This window comes from Oncorhynchus nerka, linkage group LG4, assembly GCF_034236695.1.
Source record: "Oncorhynchus nerka isolate Pitt River linkage group LG4, Oner_Uvic_2.0, whole genome shotgun sequence".
Classification (NCBI taxonomy): domain Eukaryota; kingdom Metazoa; phylum Chordata; class Actinopteri; order Salmoniformes; family Salmonidae; genus Oncorhynchus; species Oncorhynchus nerka.
This window is the reverse complement of record NC_088399.1, coordinates 85,679,731-85,699,123: the sequence shown is the minus strand read 5'-3', so window position 1 is coordinate 85,699,123 and position 19,393 is coordinate 85,679,731.

Here is a 19,393-nt window from a genome sequence, read left to right as displayed (position 1 = left end):
CTCTCTCTGTCTCCTCTCTCCCTCTCTCTGTCTCCCTCTCGCTCTCTCTCTGTCTCCCTCTCATCTCCTCTCTCTCTCCACTCTCCTCTCCTCTCCCTCTCCCTGTCTCTCTGTCTCTCTCGCTCCGTCTCCTCTCTCTCCTCTCCTCTTGCTCTCTTGTTCTCTCTCTCCTCTTCCTCTCTGTCTCCTCTCTCCTCTCCCTCTCTGCCTCGCTCTCTTGTCTCTCGCTCTCTCTCTCTCCTCTCTCTCTCCTCTCTCTCTCTCCGTCTCCCTCTCGCTCTCTCCATCTCCCTCTCGCTCTCTGTCTCCCTCTCGCTCTCTCTGTCTCCCTCTCGCTCTCTCCATCTCCCTCTCCCTCTCTCTCTCCCTCTCGCTCTCTCTCTCTCTCTCTCGCTCTCCCTCTCCTCTCCCTCTCTCTCGCTCTGTCTCCTCTCTCTCTCCTCTCTCCCTCTCGCTCTCTCTCTGTCTCCTTCTCGCTCTCTGTCTCCCTCTCTTGCTCTCCTGTCTCGCTCTCTCGTCTCTGTCTCTCGCTCTCTCCATCTGTCTCTCGCTCTCTCTCTCGCTCTCCTCTCTCTCTCCCTCTCTGCTCTCTCTGTCTCTCTGTTTCTCTGCTCTCTCTCTCATCTCTGTCTCTCTCCCTCGCTCTCTCTGTCTCTGTCTCTCGTCTCTCTCTGTCTCCCTCTCGCTCTCTCTGTCTCTCTCTCGTCTCGCTCTGTCTCTCTGTCTCTCTCCCTCTCCTCTCTCTCTGTCTCCCTCTCGCTCTCTCTTGTCTTCTCGCTCTTTCTCTCTCATCTCTCTCTGTGTCTCGCTCTCTCTGTCTCGCTCTCTGTCTCCTCTCTCTTTCCTCGCTCTCTCTGTCTCTCCCTCTCGCTCTCTCTCTGTCTCTCTCTCTGTCTCCATCTCCCTCTCTGTCTCCCTCTCACTCTCTCTCTGTCTCCCTCTCTCTCTCTCTCTGTCTCTTTCACTCTCCCTCTCTCTGTCTCACTCTCGCCTCTCCCTCTCGGCTCCATCTCCCTGCTCTCTCTCTGTCTCCTCTCGCTCTCTCTGTCTCCCTCTTGCTCTCTCTGTCTCCCTCTCTCTCTCTCTCTCTCTCTCGCTCCCTCTCTCTCTCTCGCTCTCTCTGTCTCCCTCTCGCTCTCTCCCTCGCTCTCTCGTCTCCTCTCTCTCTCTGTCTCTCTCGTCTCCCTCTCTCTGTCTCCGCTCTCCCTCCTGCTCTCTCGTCTCTCCCTCTCTTCGGTTTCCCTCTCGCTCTCTCTCTGTCTCTCTCATCTCCTCTCTCCCTCTCTGTCTCCCTCTCTCTCTCTCTCGTCTCCTCTCGCTCTTTCTCTCTCCCTCTCGCTCTGTCTCGCTCTCTCTGTCTCCTCTCTCTCTCTCTGTCTCCCTTGCTCTCTCTGTCTCCCTCTCGCTCTGTCTCCCTCCCTCTCGCTCTCTCGGTCTCCCTCTCTCGCTCTCCTCTCTCCGTCTCTCTGTCTCCCTCTCGCTCTCTCTCTGTCTCCCTCGCTCTCGTCTTCCCTCTCGATCTGTCTCCCTCTCCCTCTCTCTCCCTCTGTCTCTCTCTCCTCTCCCTCTCTGTCTCTCTCTCTCACTCTCCCTCTGTCTCGCTCTCTCTGTCTCGCTCTCTCTGTCTCGCTCTCTGCTCTCTCTGTCTCTCTCTCTCTGTCTCTGTCTCGCTCTCTCTGTCTCCTCTCTCGTCTCGCTCCTCTCTGTCTCCCTCTCTGTCTCCTCTCTCTCCCTCTCGCTCTCTCTCTCTGTCTCCCTCTCACTCTCCTCTCTGTCTCACTCTCGCTCTGTCTCCATCTCTCTCTCTCTCGCTCTCTCTGTCTCCCTCTCGCTCTCTCTGTCTCCCTCTGCTCTCTCGGTCTCGCTCTCCTGTCTCTCGGCTCTCTCGCTCTCTCGGTCTCGCTCTCGCTCTGTCTCCCTCTCGCTCTCCCTCGCTCTCTCTCTCTCCTCTCACTCTCCGTCTCACTCTACATCTCCTTCTCGCTCTCCGTCTCACTCTCCATCTCCTTCTCGCTCTCCGTCTCACTCTCCCTCTCGCTCTCTCTGCTCGCTCTCTCGGTCTCCCTCTCGCTCTCCCTCTCGCTCTCCCTCTTGCTCTCTCCGTCTCCCTCTCTCTGCCTCATCTCCCTCTCGCTCTCTCGCTCTCTCGGTCTCCCTCTCCCTCTCTGTCTCCCTCTCGCTCTCTCCGTCTCCTCTCGTTTCTCTCTCTCACTCTCCATCTCGCTTCTCCTCTCTCTGCTCTCCTCTCGTCTCTCTCGCTCTCTCTGTCTCCTCTCACTCTCTCCTCGCTCTCTCGGTCTCCCTCTCGCTCTCCCTCTCTGTCTCCTCTCTCCGTCTCCCTCTCGCCTCCTCTCTTGTTCTCTCTCTGTCTCCCCTCTCGGTCTCTCCCTCTCGCTCTCTCTGTCTCCCTCTCGCTCTCTCGGTCTCGCTCTCTCTGTCTCTGTCTCGCTCTCCGTTCTCCTCTCTCTGTCTCTCTCTCTCTCCCTGTCGCTCTGTTCGTCTCCTCTCGCTCTCTCGCTCTCCCTCTCGCTCGCTCTCTCTCTGTCTCGCTCTCGCTCTCTCTCGTTTCTCCATCTCCCTCTCTCTCTGTCTCCCTCTCGCTCTCTCGTCTCCCTCTCGCTCTCTCTCTGTCTCGCTCTCTCTGTCTCGCTCTCTCTGTCTCTGTCTGCTCTCGGTCTCCTCTCTCTGTCTCGCTCTCTCTGTCTCGCTCTCTCTGTCTCCTCTCTCTGTCTCGCTCTCTCTGTCTCTCTCTGTCTCGCTCTCTCCCTCTCTGTCTCGCTCTCCCTCCTTCTCTGTCTCCCTCTCTCTGTCTCTCTCTCTGTCTCCTCCTGTCTCTCTCTCTCTCTCCTCTCTCTCGCTCTCCTCTCTGTCTCTCTGCTCTCTGTCTCCCTCTCGCTCTCTCTGTCTCTCTCGCTCTCTCCGTCTCCTCTCCATCTCTTTCTCTCTCTCCCTCTCTCTCTCCCTCTCGCTCTCCGTCTCGCTCTCTCTGTCTCTCTCGCTCTCCCTCTCTGCTCTCTCGGTCTCCCTCTCGCTCTCTCTGTCTCCCTCTCTCCGTCTCGCTCTCTCCTCTCTCGGTCTCCCTCTCTCTCTCCCTCTCTGTCTCCCTCTTGCTCTCTGTCTCCCTCTCGTCTCTCCATCTCCCTCTCTGTCTCTCTCATCTCCTCTCTGTCTCTCTCTCTCGCTCTCTGTCTGTCCTCTCGCTCTCTCTGTTTTCTCTCTCTCTCTGTTTCTCTCTCTCTCTGTCTCGCTCCGTCTCCCTCTCGTCTCCTCTCTCTCGCTCTCCGCTCTCTCTGTCTCTGTCTCGCTCTCTCTGTCTCGCTCTCTCGCTCTCCTCTCTCTCGCTCTCTCTCTCTGTCTCTCTCTGCTCGCTCTCGCTCTCTGTCTCTGTCTCCTTCTGTCTCTCGCTCTCTCTCTCTCCTCTCTGTCTCCATCTCTTTCGCTCTCTCGCTCTCCCTCTGTCTCCGCTCTCTGTCTCCCTCTTGCTCTCTCTGTCTCCTCTCGCTCTCTCTGTCTCCCTCTCGCTCTCTCCCTCCTCTCTCTCATCTCCTGTCTCTCGCTCTCTCCCTCGCTCTCTCTCTGTCTCGCTCCTCCCTCTCTCGCTCCCTCTGTCTCGCTCTCCGTCTCGCTCTCTCTGTCTCCTCTCCCGTCTTGCCTCTGTCTCGCTCTCTCCTCTGGCTCTCTCCCATCTCGCTGTCTCGCTCTCCTCTGCTCTCTCCTCCGTCTCCCTCGTCGCCTCCCTCTCTGTCTCCCTCTCTTGTCTCCCTCTCACTCTCTCCATCTCGTTCTCTCGCTCTCGCTCTCGTTCTCTCCCTCTTGCTCTCTCCGTCTCCCTCTCGCTCTCTCTTCGTCTCCCTCTTCGCTCTCTGTCCCTCTCGCTCTCTGTCTCCCTCTCGCTCTCCATCTCCCTCCCGCCTGTTCGTCTCCCTCTCGCTCTCTCGGTCTCCCTGTCTAGGTCTCGCTCTCGGTCTCCCTCTCGCTCTCTGTGCCCTCTCGATCTCTCCATCTCCTCTCGCTCTGTTCGTCTCCCTCTCGCTCTCTCGGTCTCTCTGTTCGGTCTCGGTCTCGCTCTCTCTGTCTCGCTCTCTCTGTCTCGCTCTCTCGGTCTCTGTCTCGCTCTCCGTCTCCCTCTCTGTCTCGCTCTCTCTGTCTCGCCTCTCTGTCTCGCTCTCTGTCTCGCTCTCTCGGTCTCGCTCTCTCGGTCTCTGTCTCGCTCTCCGTCTCCCTCTCTGTCTCGCTTCTCTGTCTCGCTCTCTCTGTCTCCCTCCCCTCTCGCTCTCTCGGTCTCCCTCTCGCTCCCTCTCTGTCTCCCCTCTCGCTCTCTCTGTCTCCCTCTCGCTCTCTCTGTCTCCTCTCGCTCTCTCCGTCTCCCTCTCTCCATCTCCCTTTCGCTCTCTCCGCTCTCGGTCTCGGCTCTCCGTCTCCGCTCTCCGCCTCGCTCTCCGTCTCGCTCTCTCTGCTCCTCTCGGTCTCCCTCTCGCTCTCTCCATCTCCCTCTCGCTCTCCGTCTCTCCCGCCTCGCTCTCCGTCTCGCTCTCTCTGCTCCCTCTCGGTCTCCCTCTTGCTCTCTCCATCTCCCTCTCGCTCTCTCCGTTTCCCTCTCGCTTCTCCATCTCCTTTCGCTCTCTCCTCGCTCTCTCTGTCTCCCTCTCGATCTCCTCTGTCTTCCTCTCGCTCTCTCTGTCTCCCTCTCGCTTCCTCTGTCTCGCTCTCCGTCTCCTCTCGATCTCCCTCTGTCTCGCTCTCGCTCTCTCTGTCTCGCTCTCTCTGTCTCCTCTTCTCTGTCTCGCTCCATGTCTCGTTTTCGCTCTCTCCCTCTGTTTCTCTCTGCTCTCCCTCTCACTCTCTGTCTCTCTCGTTTTCCTCGCTTCCCCGCTCTCTGTTTCCCTCTCTGTTTTCCTCATTTGCTCTCTCTGTCTCCCTCTCCGTCTCCTCTCGTCTCCCTCTCTCATCTCTGTCTCGCTCTCTCCGTCTGTCTCTCTCTCTGTCTTGCTCTCTCTGTCTTCTGTTTCTCTGTCTCGCTCTCTGTCTCGCTCTCTCTGTCTCGCTCTCTCTGTCTCGCTCTCCGTCTCCCTCTCTGTCTCGCTCTCCTGTCTCCTCTCTGTCTCGCTCTCAAGTCTCCCTCTCTGTCTCCGCTCTCTCTGTCCGCTCTCCTCTTTCTGTCTCGCTCTGTCTCTGTCTCGCTTTGTCTCGGTCTCGCTCTCCTCTCCTCTGTCTCGCTCTCTCTGTCTCGCTCTCGCTCTCTCTGTTCCCTCTTGTCATAGCTCTCTCCCTCTCGTTCTCCCCTCTCGCTCTCTCCGTCTCCCTCTCGCTCTCTCGGTCTCCCCTCTCGCTCTCTGTCTCCTCTCGCTCTCTCCATCTCCCTCTCGCTCTGTTCGTCTCCCTCTCGCTCTCTCGGTCTCCCTGTCTCGGTCTCGCTCGGTCTCCCTCTCGCTCTCTGTCTCCCTCTCGATCTCTCCATCTCCCTCTCGCTCTGTTCGTCTCCCTCTCGCTCTCTCGGTCTCTCTGTCTCTCTGTCTCGGTCTCGCTCTCTCTGTCTCGCTCTCTCTGTCTCACTCTCTCGGTCTCTGTCTCGCTCTCGTCTCCCTCTCTGTCTCGCTCTCTCTGTCTCTCTCTCTCTGTCTCGCTCTCTCTGTCTCGCTCTCTCGGTCTCGCTCTCTCGGTCTCTGTCTCGCTCTCACTCTCCCTCTCTGTCTCGCTCTCTCTGTCTCGCTCTCTCTGTCTCCCTCCCTCTCGCTCTCTCGGTCTCCCTCTCGCTCTCCCTCTCTGTCTCCCTCTCCCTTCTCTGTCTCCCTCTCGCTCTCTCCTCCCCTCTCGCTCTCTCCGTCTCCCCATCTCCCTTTCGCTCTCTCCTCGTCTCCTCTCTCCATCTCGCTCTCCGTCTCGCTCTCCCCTCGCTCTCCGTCTCGCTCTCCTCTCCCTCTCGGTCTCCTCTCTGTCTCTCCCTCTCGCTCTCCCGTCTCGCTCTCCGCCTCGCTCTCCGTCTCCCTCTCTGCTCCCTCTCGGTCTCCCTCTTGCTCTCTCCATCTCCCTCTCGTCTCTCTCTCCCTCTCGCTCTCTCCATCTCTTTCGCTCTGTCCCTCGCTCTCTCTGTCTCCCTCTCGCTCTCTGCCCTCTCGCTTCTCTGTTTCCCTCTCTCTCTCCCTCTGTCTCACTCTCCGTCTCCCTCCTCGATCTCCGCTCTGTCTCGCTCTTCTCCTCTCTGTCTGGTCTCGCTCTCTCTGTTTCGTCTTTGCTCTCGCTCTCTCTGTTTCTCCTCGCTCTCAGTCTCCCGCTCTCTGTGTCTCCCTCTCGCTCTCTCTGTCTCCTCTCGTCCCTCGCTCTCTCTCTCTGTCTCCCTCTGTCTCTCTCGCTCTCTCTGCTCCCTTCTCCCTCTCTCGCTCTCTCTGTCTCCCTCTCGTCTCTCTCTGTTTTCCTCTTGCTCTCTGTCTGCTCTCCTGTTTCCTCTGCTCTCCGTCTCGTCTCCCTCTCCTCTCCATCTCCATCTCCTCGCTCTCTCCCTCGCTCTCTCTGTCTCCCTCTCGCTCTCTCTGTTTTCCTCTCGCTCTCTCTGTTTCCTCTGTCTCTCTCTGTCTCGCTCTCCGTCTCCTCTCGATCTCTCTGTCTGTCTCCGTCTCCTCTCTCTGTCTCGCTCTCTCGTCTTGCTCTCTCTGTCTCGCTCTCTCTGTCTCGCTCTCTCTGTCTCGCTCTCTCTGTCTCCCTCTCCCCTCCCTCTGTCTCGCTCTCCGTCTCCCTCTCTGTCTCGCTCTCCGTCTCCCTCTCTGTCTCGCTCTCCCCCTTTGTTTCCCTCTCGCTCTTTCTCTCTCACTCTCCCTCTGTCTCGCTCTCTCTGTCTCGCTCTCCCTCTGTCTCGCTCTCTCTGTCTCGCTCTCGCTCTCTCTGTCTCCCTCTTGTTCTCTCGCTCTCTCCCTCTCGTTCTCTCCCTCTCGCTCTCTCCGTCTCCCTCTTGCTCTCTCGGTCTCCCTCTCGCTCTCTGTCTCCCTCTCTCGCTCTCTCCATCTCCTCTCGCTCTGTTCGTCTCCCTCTCGCTCTCTCGGTCTCCTGTCTCGGTCTCGCTCTCGGTCTCCCTCTCGCTCTCTGTCTCCTCTCGATCTCTCCATCTCCCTCTCGCTCTGTTCGTCTCCCTCTCGCTCTCTCGGTCTCTCTGTCTCGGTCTCGGTCTCGCTCTCTCTGTCTCGCTCTCTCTGTCTCACTCTCTCGGTCTCTGTCTCGCTCTCCGTCTCCCTCTCTGTCTCGCTCTCTCTGTCTCGCTCTCTCTGTCTCGCTCTCTCTGTCTCGCTCTCTCGGTCTCGCTCTCTCGGTCTCTGTCTCGCTCTCCGTCTCCCTCTCTGTCTCGCTCTCTCTGTCTCGCTCTCTCTGTCTCCTCCCTCTCCTCGGTCTCTCTCGCTCTCCTGTCTCTCCGTCTCGCTCTCTTGTCTCCTCTCGCTCTGTCTGTCTCCTCTCGCTCTCTCTGTCTCCCCTCTCCATCTCCCTCAGTTCCCTCTCGCTCTCTCTGTCTCCCTCTCCGCTCGCTCTCCGTCTCGCTCTCCGTCTTGCTCTCTTTCCCTCTCTCTCCTCTCGCTCTCCCTCTCGCTCGCTCTCTCCCTCTCGGCTCTGCTCCTCTCGTCTCCCTCTCGCTCTCTCTGTCCCCTCTCGCTCTCTCCTCTCGCTCTCTCGTCTCCCTCGCTCTGTCTCTCGCCTCTGTTTCTCGCTTCTCGCTCTCTCTGTTCTCGCTCTCGCTCTCCTCTGTCTCGCTCGCGTCTCCCTCTCGCTCCTCTCTCTCGCTCATCTCCCTCTCTCTCGCTCTGTCTCGCTCTCCTGTCTCTCCTTCTGTCTCTCTCGCCTCCCTGTTGTTTCCCTCGTCTCTCCCTCTCACTCTCCTCTGTCTCCCTCTCTGCTCTCTCTGTTTTCTCTGTCTCGCTCTCTCTGTTTCCCTCTCGCTCTCTGTCTCTGTCTCGCTCTCTCTGTCTCCCTCTCTCACTCTCCATCGTCTCCATCTCCTCCTTCGCTCTTCTCCCGCTCTCTGTCTCCTCTCGCTCTCTCTGTTTTTCTCTCTCTCTGTCTCTCTTCTCGCTTCCTGTTCTCCTTCACTCTCTCCATCTCCCTTTCGCTGTCCTCTCGCTGTCTCTCTCGCTTTCTCTGTTTCTGTTTCTCTCGCTCTCCTCTGTCTCGCTCTCCGTCTCCCTCTCGATTCTCCTCTGTCTCGCTCTCCGTCTCTGTCTCTGTCTCGCCTCTCTGTCTTGCGTCTCTGTCTCGCTCTCTGTCTCGCCTCTCTGTCTTGCTCTCTCTGTCTCGCTCCTGTCTCCCTCTGTCTCTGTCTCCCTCCGCTCTCTGTCTGTCCGTCCTTCCTCTGTCTCCTCGCTCTTCTGTCTCTCTCGCTCTCTCCATCTCTCGCTCCCCTCGTCTTCTGTCTCCCTCTCGCTCTCCCTTCTTGCTCTCTCTGTCTCTTTGTCTCCCGCTCTCTCCATCTCCTTTCGTCTCCCTCTCTGTCTCTCTCTGTCTGTTTCTCTTCGCTCTCCTCTGTCTCGCTCTCCTCTCTCCATCTCCTCTGTCTCGCTCTCTCCCTCTCTGTCTCGCTCTCTCTGTCTTGCTCTCTCTCTGTCTCACTCTCTCGGTCTCGCTCTCTCTGTTCGCTCTCTCTGTCTCTCTTGTCTCTGTCTCGCTCTCAAATCTCCCTCTGTGTCTCTCTGTCTCGCTCTCTCGGTCTCGCCTCTCTCGGTCTCTGTCTCGCTCTCCCGTCTCGCTCTCTCCGTCTCTCTCTCACTCTCTCCCCTCGCTCTCTCTGTCTCCCTCTCGCTCTCTCTGTTTTCCTCGCTCTCTCTGTCTCCCTCTCTCTTCGGTCTCACTCTCCGTCTTGCTCTCTCTGCTCCCTCTCGGTCTTCCGCTCTCTCCTCTCGCTCTCTCGGTCTCCCTCTCGCTCTCCTCTGTCTCCTCTCGCTCTCTCTGTCTCCCTCGCTTCTCTCTGTCTCCCTCGCTCGCTCTCCCGTCTCCTCTCCATCTCCCTTTCACTCTCTCCTCGCTCTCTCGGTCTCCTCTTGCTCTCCGTCTCCGCGCTTCCTTCCTCTCGCTCTGCTCTCTGTTTTCCTCTTGCTCTCTCTGTCTCCTCGCTCTCCGTCTCCCTCTCGCTCTCTCCATCTCCCGCTCTCTCCTCGTCCTCTGTCTCCCTCTCTGCTCTCTCTGTTTTCCTCTCGCTCTCTCTGTTTCCCTCTCGCTCTCCCTCTGTCTCGCTCTCCGTCTCCCTCTCGATCTCCCTCTGTCTCGCTCTCCGTCTCCCTCTCTGTCTCGCTCTCTCTGTCTTGCTCTCTCTGTCTCGCTCTCTCGGTCTCGCTCTCTCTATCTCGCTCTCTCTGTCTCGCTCTCTCGGTCTCTGTCTCGCTCTCCGTCTCCCTCTCTGTCTCGCTCTCTCTGTCTCGCTCTCTCTGTCTTGCTCTCTCGGTCTCTGTCTCGCTCTCCTTCTCGCTCTCTCCGCCTCTCTCTCCTCTCTCCCCCCTCGCTCTCTCTGTCTCCTCTCGCTCCTCTGTTTCTCGCTCTCTCTGTCTCGCTCTCTTGCTCGTCTTGTCTGTCTCGCTCTTTCACTTTGTCTCCTCTCGCTCTCTCGGTCTCCCTCTCGCTCTCTCTGTCTCCTCTCTCTCTCTTTCTCGGTCTCTCACTCTCGTCGCCTTCGCTCTCTCTCGTCTCCCTCTCGCTCTCTCTGTCTCGCCATCTCCTTTTCGCTCTCTCCATCTCCCTCTCGCCTCTCTGTTCCTCTTGCTCTCTGTCCCTCTCGCTCTCCGTCTCCTCTCACTGTCTCGCTCTCTCTCGTCTCGCTCTCTCTGTCTCTGTCTCTCTCTGTCTCTCCTCTCTCCTCTCTCTCTCGTTCTGTCTCCGCTCTCTCTGTCTCCCTCTCGTTCTCTCTCTGTTTTCGCTTTCTGTCTCTCTCTTGTTCTCTGTCTCTCTCTCGCTCTCCATCTCTCCGTCTCACGCTCTCTGTCTCTCTGTCTCTCTCTGTTTTCTGTCTCTCCTCTCTCGTCTCCTCTCACTCTCCATCTCCTTTCGCTCCTCCTCGCTCTCTCTGTCTCCTCTCGCTCTCTCTGTTTTCTCGCTCTCTCTCGCTCCTCTCTCCGTCTCCCTCTCGATCTCTCTGTCTCGCTCTCCGTCTCCCTCTGTCTGTCTCTCTGTCTCAGCTCTCTCTGTCTCGCTCCCTCTCGCTCTCTCTGTCTCCCTCTCTGTCTCGCTCTCCGTCTCTCTCTCTCTCTCCGTCTCCTCTCTGTCTCTCCTCGCTCTCTCTGTCTCCCTCCTCGCTCTCTCGTCTCCCTCTCCATCTCCTTTCGCTCTCTCCTCGCTTCTGTTCGCTCTCTGTCTCGCTCTCTCTCCCTTGTTCCCCGCTCTCTCTCTCGTCTCTCGCTTCTCTCTCTCGGTCTCCTCTCGCTCTCTCCGTCTCCCTCTCGCTCTCTCGGTCTCCCCTCGCTCCGTCTGTCTCTCGATCTCTCTCCATCTCCTCTCGCTCTGTTCGTCTCCCTCTCGCTCTCCGTCTCCCTCTCGGTCTCGCCTCTCTCCTCTCGCTCTGTCTCCCTCTCGCTCTCTCCGTCTCCCTCTCGCTCTCTCCATCTCCCTTTCGCTCTCTCCCCGGTCGCTCTCTCTGTCTCCCTCTCGCTCTCTCTGTCTTCCTCTCTGTCTCTCTCTCTGTCTGTCCTCTCGCTCTGTCTCTGTCTCGCTCTCTCTGTCTCCTCTCTCTGTCTCTGCTCTCTCTGTCTCGCTCTCTCTCCCCCTCGCTCTCTCGGTCTCTGTCTCGCTCTCCGTCTCCGCTCTCTGTCCGTCTCGCTCTCTCTCGGTCTCGCTCTCTCTGTCTCCCTCCCTCTCGCTCTCCTCGGACTCCTCCGCTCTCCCCTCTCTGTCTCCTCTCTGCTCTCTCTGTCTCCCTCTTTGCTCTCTCTGTCTCCCTCTCGCTCTCCGTCTCCCTCTCTCCATCTCCCTTTCGCTCTCTCCTCGCTCTCTCGGTCTCGCTCTCGCCGTCTCGCTCTCCGCCTCGCTCTCTGTCTCGCTCTCTCTCTCCCTCTCAGTCTCCTCTCTCTCTCTCATAGTCTCCTCTCCTCTCTCTGTCTCGCTCTCCGCCTCGCTCTCTGTCTCTGCTTCCCTCTGTCTCGCCTCTTGCTCTCTCCCTTTGTTTCCCTCTCGGTCTTCTCTCTCGCTCTCCTCTGTCTCGCTCTCTCCGTCTCGCTTCTCTGTCTCGCTCTCTCCTGTCTCAGCTCTCCTCTGTCTCCCTCTCGCTCTGCTCTCTCTGTCTCCCTCTCACCAAGCTCTCTCTGTCTCCTCTGCTCACTTCTGTCTCCTCTGGCTCCATCTCTTTCGCTCTATCCAATCTCTGTCTCCCTCTGTCTTGCTCTTCCTCTCGGGCTCTCTGTCTCGCTCTCTCATGTCTCCTCCTCACTATGTCTCCCTGGCGTATCGCAAAAATAACGAATAATATCGGTGTCTCTGTCTGTTTTCGGCTCTCGCTTCTGTTTCTCCCTCTCTGTCTCCCTCCGTCTCCCTCTCGATCTCCCTCTCTGTCTACTCTCTCTGTCTCGTCTTGCTCTCTCTGTCTCGCCTCTGTCTCGCTCTCTCTGTCTTGCCCTCTGTCTCGCTATCTGTCTCGCTTCGCTTCTCTCTGTCTCCCTCTCGCTCTCTCTGTCCCCTCTCGCTCTATCTGTCTCCCTCAGCTCTCTCTGTCTCCTCGCTCTCTCCATCTCCCTCGCTCTCTCCCTCGCTCTCTCTGTCTCCCTCTCGCTCTCTCTGTTTTCCTCTTGCTCTCTCTGTCTCCCTCTCGCTCTCTCCGTCTCCCCCTCGCTCTCTCCATCTCCCTTTCGCTCTCTCCCTCGCTCTCTCTGTCTCCCTCTCGCTCTCTCTGTTTCCCTCTCGCTCTCCCTCTGTCTCGCTCTCCGTCTCCCTCTCGATCTCCCTCTGTCTCGCTCTCCGTCTCCCTCTCTGTCTCGCTCTCTCTGTCTTGCTCTCTCTGTCTCACTCTCTCGGTCTCGCTCTCTCTGTCTCGCTCTCTCTGTCTCTCTCTCGGTCTCTGTCTCGCTCTCCGTCTCCCTCTCTGTCTCGCTCTCTCTGTCTCGCTCTCTCGGTCTCGCTCTCTCGGTCTCTGTCTCGCTCTCCGTCTCGCTCTCTCCGTCTCTCTCTCACTCTCTCCCCCTCGCTCTCTCTGTCTCCCTCTCGCTCTCTCTGTTTTCCTCTCGCTCTCTCTGTTTCCCTCGCTCTCTCGGTCTCACTCTCCGTCTTGCTCTCTCTGCTCCCTCTCGGTCTCTCCGTCTCCCTCTCGCTCTCTCGGTCTCCCTCTCCTCTCTGTCTCCCTCTCTCTCTGTCTCCCTCTCGCTCTCTCTGTCTCCCTCTCGCTCTCTCCGTCTCCCTCTCTCCATCTCCCTTTCACTCTCTCCCTCGCTCTCTCGGTCTCGCTCTCGCTCTCCGTCTCGCTCTCCGCCTCGCTCTCCCTCTCGCTCTCTCTGTTTTCCTCTTGCTCTCTGTCTCCCTCTCGCTCTCTCTGTCTCCCTCTCGCTCTCTCCATCTCCTTTCTCTCTCCATCTCCTCTGTCTCTCCTCTTGCTCTCTCTGTTTTCCTCTCGCTCTCTCTGTTTCCTCTCGCTCTCCCTCTGTCTCCTCTCTCTGTCTCCCTCTCGATCTCCCTCTGTCTCCTCTCGTCTCCCTCTCTGTCTCGCTCTCTCTGTCTTGCTCTCTCTGTCTTGCTCTCTCGTCTCGCTCTCTCTATCTCGCTCTCTCTGTCTCGCTCTCGGTCTCTGTCTCGCTCTCCGTCTCCCTCTCTGTCTCGCTCTCTCTGTCTCGCTCTCTCTGTCTTGCTCTCTCGGTCTCTGTCTCGCTCTCCTTCTCGCTCTCTCCGTCTCTCTCTCACTCTCTCCCCCTCGCTCTCTCTGTCTCCCTCTCGCTCTCTCTGTCTCCTTTCGCTCTCTCTGTTTCCTCCTTGCTCTCTTGGTCTCGCTCTCCGTCTCGCTTCTCTGCTCCCTCACGGTCTCCATCTCCTCTCTTTGTCTCCGTCTCGCTCTCTCGGTCTCTCTCGCTCTCCCTCTCTGTCTCCCTCTCGCTCTCTCCGTCTCCCTCTCGCTCTCTCGGTCTCCCTCTCTCTCTCCCGTCTCGCTCTCCGCCTCCCTCTCGGTCTCGCTCTCTCTGCTCCCTCTCCGGTCTCCCTCTCCTCTCTCCATCTCCCTTCTCGCTCTCCCCCTCCTCTCTCTGTCTCTCCCTCGCTCTCTCTGTTTTCCTCTTGCTCTCTCTGTCTCCCTCTCGCTCTCTCCATCTCCCTCTCGCTCTCTCCATCTCCCTTTCGCTCTCTCCCTCGCTCTCTCTGTCTCCCTCTCGCTCTCTCTGTTTTCCTCTCGCTCTCTCTGTTTCCCTCTCGCTCTCTCCCTCTGTCTCTCTCCGTCTCCCTCTCGATCTCCCTCTGTCTCCTCTCCGCTCCCTCTCTGTCTCGCCTCTCGGTCTCGCTCTCTCGGTCTCTGTCTCGCTCTCTGTCTCGCTCTCTCGTCTCTCTCTCGATCTCTCCCCTCGCTCTCTCTGTCTCCCTCTCGCTCTCTCTGTTTTCCTCTCGCTCTCTCGGTTTCCCTCGCTCTCTCGGTCTCACTCTCCGTCTTGCTCTCTCTGCTCCCTCTCGGTCTCTCCGTCTCCCTCTCGCTCTCTCGGTCTCCCTCTCGCTCTCCCTCTCTGTCTCCCTCTCGCTCTCTCTGTCTCCCTCTCGCTCTCTCTGTCTCCCTCTCGCTCTCTCCGTCTCCCTCTCTCCATCTCCCTTTCACTCTCTCCCTCGCTCTCTCGGTCTCGCTCTCGCTCTCCGTCTCGCTCTCCGCCTCGCTCTCCCTCTCGCTCTCTCTGTTTTCCTCTTGCTCTCTCTGTCTCCCTCTCGCTCTCTCCGTCTCCCTCTCGCTCTCTCCATCTCCCTTTCGCTCTCTCCCTCGCTCCCTCTGTCTCCCTCTTGCTCTCTCTGTTTTCCTCTCGCTCTCTCTGTTTCCCTCTCGCTCTCCCTCTGTCTCGCTCTCCGTCTCCCTCTCGATCTCCCTCTGTCTCGCTCTCCGTCTCCCTCTCTGTCTCGCTCTCTCTGTCTCGCTCTCTCTGTCTCGCTCTCTCTGTCTCGCTCTATTCGCTCTCTCTGTCTCGCTCTCTCGGTCTCTGTCTCTCTCTCCGTCTCCCTCTGTCTCGCTCTCTCTGTCTCGCTCTCTCTCTGTCTTGCTCTCTCGGTCTCTGTCTCGCTCTCTCTCTGCTCTCTCCGTCTCTCTCTCACTCTCCCCTCTCGCTCTCTGTTTCCTTTCGCTCTCTCTGTTTCCCTCGCTCTCTTGGTCTTCTCCGTCTCGCTCTGTCTGCTCCTCTCGGTCTCCTTTCACTCTCTTTGTCTCCCTCTCGCTCTCTCGGTCTCCCTCTCGCTCTCCCTCTCTGTCTCCCTCTCGCTCTCTCTGTCTCTCTCCGCTCTCTCTGTCTCCCTCTCTCTCCATCTCCCTCTCTCCATCTCCTTTAGCTCTCTCCCTCGCTCTCTCGGTCTCCCTCTCGCTCTCCGTCTCGCTCCGCCTCTCTCCATCTCCCTCTCTGCTCCCTCTCAGTCTCCCTCTCGCTCTCTCCGTCTCCCTCTCGCTCTCTCGGACTCCCTCTCACTCCTCTCGTCTCCCTCCTCGCTCTCTCTGTCTCCCTCTCTCCTCTCTCTGTCCTCCTCTCGCTCTCTCCGTCTCCTCTCTCCATCTCCTCTCGTCTCTCTCTCTGTCTCGCTCTCTCTGTCTCCCTCGGTCTCTCTGTCTCCCTCTCGCTCTCTGTCTCTCTCCGCTCTCTCTCTCGCTCTCTGTCTCCCTCTGTCTCTCTCTTTTCCTCTCCCTCTCTGTCTCCTCTCGCTCTCCCTCTGTCTCTCTCCTCTCCTCTCTGATCTCCTCTGTCTCGCTCTCCGTCTCCCTCTCTGTCTCGCTCTCTCTGTCTCGCTCTCTGTCTCGCTCTCTGGTCTCGTCCGTCTCTCTATCTCGCTCTCTCTGTCTCCTCTCTCTCTTCTCGCTCTCCGTCTCCCTCTCTGTCTCCTCTCTCTGTCTCGCTCTCTGTCTTGCTCTCTCGGTCTCTGTCTCGCTCTCCTTCTCGCTCTCTCCATCTCTCCTCTCGCTCGCTCTCTCTGTCTCCCTCTCGCTCTCTCTGTTTTCCTTTCCCTCTCTCTGTTTCCTCTCGCTCTCTTGGTCTCGCTCTCCGTCTCGCTCTGTCTGCTCCCTCTCGTCTCCCTTCACTCTCTTTTTGTCTCCCTCTCGCTCTCTCGGTCTCCCTCTCGTCTCCCCTCTCTGTCTCCCTCTCTTGCTCTCTCTGTCTCCCTCTCGCTCTCTCTGTCTCCCTCTCGCTCTCTCCGTCTCCCTCTCTCCCATCTCCCCTTTCGCTCTCTCCCTCGCTCTCTCCTCGCTCTCGCTCTCCCGTCTCGCTCTCCGCCTCGCTCTCCGTCTCGCTCTCTCTGCTCCCTCTCAGTCTCCCTCTCGCTCTCTCGTCTCCCTCTCGCTCTCTCGGTCTCCTCTCACTCTCCGCTCTCGCTCTCTCCCTCTCTCCGTCTCGCTTCTCTCTTGCTCTCCTCCCTCTCGCTCTCTCCGTCTCCTCACTCTCGCTCTTCGGTCTCCCCTCTCGCTCTCTCTGTCTCCCCTCTGCTTCTCCGTCTCCCTCTCCATCTCTCTCCATCTCCCTCGGTCTCTCCACCGTCTCCTTTTCGCTCTCTCCTCGCTCTCTCTGCTCCCTCTCGCTCTCTCTGTTTTCCTCTCGCTCTCTCTGTTTCCCTCTCGCTCTCCCTCTGTCTCGCTCTCCGTCTCCCTCTCGATCTCCCTCTGTCTCGCTCTCCGTCTCCCTCTCTGTCTCGCTCTCTCGGTCTCGCTCTCTCGGTCTCGCTCTCGCTCTCCGTCTCGCTCTCCGCCTCGCTCTCCCTCTCGCTCTCTCTGTTTTCCTCTTGCTCTCTCTGTCTCCCTCTCGCTCTCTCCGTCTCCCTCTCGCTCTCTCCATCTCCCTTTCGCTCTCTGCCTCGCTCTCTCTGTCTCCCTCTTGCTCTCTCTGTTTTCCTCTCGCTCTCTCTGTTTCCCTCTCGCTCTCCCTCTGTCTCGCTCTCCGTCTCCCTCTCGATCTCCCTCTGTCTCGCTCTCTCTGTCTCGCTCTCTCTGTCTCGCTCTCTCGGTCTCGCTCTCTCTATCTTGCTCTCTCTGTCTCGCTCTCTCGGTCTCGCTCTCCGTCTCCCTCTCTGTCTCGCTCTCCGTCTCCCTCTCTGTCTCGCTCTCCGTCTCCCTCTCTGTCTCGCTCTCTCTGTCTCCCTCTCTGTCTCGCCTCTCTGTCTCGCTCTCTCTCTGTCTCCCTCCGTCACTCTCCTCTCTGTCTCACTCTCCCTACCTCTCTCTGTCTCCCTCTCGCTTCTCTGTTTTCCTTTCTCTCTCTGTTTCCTCGCTTCTCGCTCTCTCTGTCTCCCTCTCTGCTCCTCTCGGTCTCCCTTTCCTCTCTTCGTCTCCCTCTCGCTCTCTCGGTCCCCTCTCGCTCTCCCTCTCTGTCTCCCTCTCGCTCTCTCCGTCTCCTCTCTGTCTCCCTCCTTCGCTCTCTCCCTCACTCTCCTCTCGCTCTCGCTCTCCCGTCTCCCTCTGTCTTCTCAGTCTCCCTCTCGCTTCTCAAGTCTCCCTCTCGCTCTCCCTCTGTTTTCCGTTTCCAGTCTCCTCTCTGTCTACCTTCGCTTCACTCTCTAATAAAATGTAACTCCCTCTCTGTCTCGCTTCTCTGTTCTCTTCGCTTTTCTCCCTTTCCCTCGCATTCTCTCTGTTTCCTCTCGCTTCTGTTTCCTCTCGCTCTTCTGTTTCCCTCTCGCTCTCCCTCTGTCTCGCTCTCCGTCTCCCTCTCGCTCCTCTCTCGTCTCTCGTCTCCCTCTCTGTCTCGCTTCACGGTCTCCTCTCTCGAGTCGCTCTCGCTTTCCTTCGAATTTTCTTCAATGGACGAATCTATGTCGCTTTCTCTGCTTTCCTTTTCGCTTGCCCTATGCTATGTCACCCGCTGTGTCTCGGCTATCTCGCATCTCCTCTCCCTCTGTCGCTCTGTCGTCTCCTCTCGATCTCCTCTGTCTCGGTCTCTGTCTCGCTCTCTGTCTCTCTGTCTCGGTCTCGATCTCTCCATCTCCCTCTCGTGTGTCTCGCTCCCTCAGTCTCGCTCTCCGTCTCCCCTCTCTGTCTCGCTCTCGGTCTCCCTCTCTGTCTCGCCCTCTGTCTCGCTCTCTCGGTCTCTGTCTCGCTCTCCGTCTCCCTCTCTGTCTCGCTCCCCCTCTCTGTCTCCCTCTCGCTCTCTGTCTTTCGCTCTCTCTGTCTCGCTCTCTCGGTCTCTGTCTCGCTCTGTCTGCTCTCCGGTCTCATTTCTCCTTCGTCTCCCCTCGCTCTCTCGTCCCCTCTCGCTCTCTCTGTTCCCTTCGCTTTCCGTCGCTCTCTCTGTCTTCCTCGCTCTCGGTCTGTCTCCTCTCCGTCTCGCTCTGTCTGCTCCCTCTCGTCTCCCTCTTCGCTCTCTCCGTCTCCCTCTCGCTCTCCTCGGTCTCCCTCTCACTCTCCCTCTCTGTCTCGCCTCGCTCTCTCTGTCTCCCTCTCTCTCTCCGTCTCCCTCTCTCTGTCTCCTCCATCTTCGTCTCTCTCTTGCTCTCCTCTCGCTCTTTCTCTCTCCGTCTCGCTCTCTCTGCTCCCTCTGTCTCCCTCTGTCTCTCTCCGTCTCCCTCTCGCTCTCCCTCTGTCTCGCTCTCCGTCTCTCCTGTCTCGCTCTCCGCCTCGCTCTCCGTCTCGCTCTCTCTGCTCTCCTCTCGTCTCCCTCTCGCTCTCTCCATCTTCCTCTTTCACTCTGTCTCCTCTCTCTCTCTGTCTCCTCTCGCTTCTCCATCTCCCTTTCGCTCTCTGCCTGCTCGCTCTCTCTGTCTCCCTCTTGCTCTCCGTCTTCCTCTCGCTCTCTCCATCTCCCTCTTCTCTCCCTCTGTCTCGCTCTCGTCTGTCTCCCTGTCTCGCTCTCTCTGTTTTCTCTCCATCTCTCGGTCTCGCTCTCGCTATCTTGTTCTCTCCTCTGTCTCTCGCTCTCCGTCTCCCTCTCTGTCTCCCTCTGTCTCCCTCTCTGTCTGTCTCCGCTCCCTCTCTGTCTCGCTCTCTCTCCCTCTTGCTCTCTCGGTCTCTGTCTCTCTGTCTCTCCTTCTCTGTCTCGCTCTCCGTCTCGCTCTCTCACTCTCTCCCCCCTACGCTCTCTCTGTCTCCCTCTCGCTCTCTCTGTTTTCCTTTCGCTCTCTCTGTTTCCCTCGCTCTCTTGGTCTCGCTCTCCGTCTCGCTCTGTCTGCTCCCTCTCGGTCTCCCTTTCACTCTCTTTGTCTCCCTCTCGCTCTCTCGGTCCTCTCTCTCTCTCCCTCTCTGTCTCCCTCTCGCTCTCTCTGTCTCCCTCTCGCTCTCTCCTCCCTCTCGTCTCCCTCTCTCCATCTCCCTTTCGCTCTCTCCTCAGCTCTCTCGGTCTCTGGCTCTCGCTCTCCGTCTCGCTCTCCGTCTGCTCTCTCTGTCTCCTCCCTCTCGCTCTCTCCAAGTCTCCCCTCTCGCTCTCTCGGTCTCCCTCTCACTCTCCCGTCTCGCTCTCCGCCTCGCTCTCGTCTCGCTCTCTCTGCTCCCTCTCGGTCTCCCTCTTGCTCTCTCCATCTCCTTTCACTCTCTCCCCTCGCTCTCTCTGTCTCCCTCTAAAAATCTCTCTGTTTTCCCTTGCTCTTCTCTGTCTCCCTCTCCTCTCTCCGTCTCCCTCTCGCTCTCCCTCTCCCTTCGCTCTCTCCTCGCTCTCTCTGTCTCCCTCTAAGCTCTCTCTGTTTTCACTCTCTCGCTCTCTCCTGTTTCCCTCTCGCTCTCCTCTGTCTCGCTCTCCGTCTCCCTCTCGATCTCCCTCTGTCTCGCTCTCCGTCTCCCTCTCTGTCTCGCTCTCTCGGTCTCGCTCTCTCTGTCTCGCTCTCTCTGTCTCGCTCTCTCCGCTCTCTCTCTCTCTGTCTCCTCTCTCGTCTCTCTCTGTCTCTCTCTCGCTCTCTCTGTCTCGCTCTCGCTCTCTCCATCTCCTTTCGCTCTCTGCCTCGCTCTCTCTGTCTCCTCTCTGCTCTCTCTGTTCTCCTCTCGCTCTCTCTGTCTCTCTCTCGCTCTCTCCTGTCTCCGTCTCGCTCTCTCTGTCTCCCTCTCGATCTCCCTCTGTCTCTCGCTCTCTGTCTCGCTCTCTCTGTCTCGCTCTCTCGTCTGCTCTCTCTGTCTTGCTCTCTCTGTCTCGCTCTCCGGTCTCGCTCTCCGTCTCCCTCTCTGTCTCGCTCTCTCGTCTCCCTCTCTGTCTCGCTCTCCGTCTCCTCTCTCTGTCTCCTCTCTCGTCTCCCTCTCTGCTCTCGCTCTCTCTGTCTCGCTCTCTCTGTCTCGCTCTCTCTCTCTCGCTCTCTCTGTCTCTCTCTCGCTCTCGCTCTC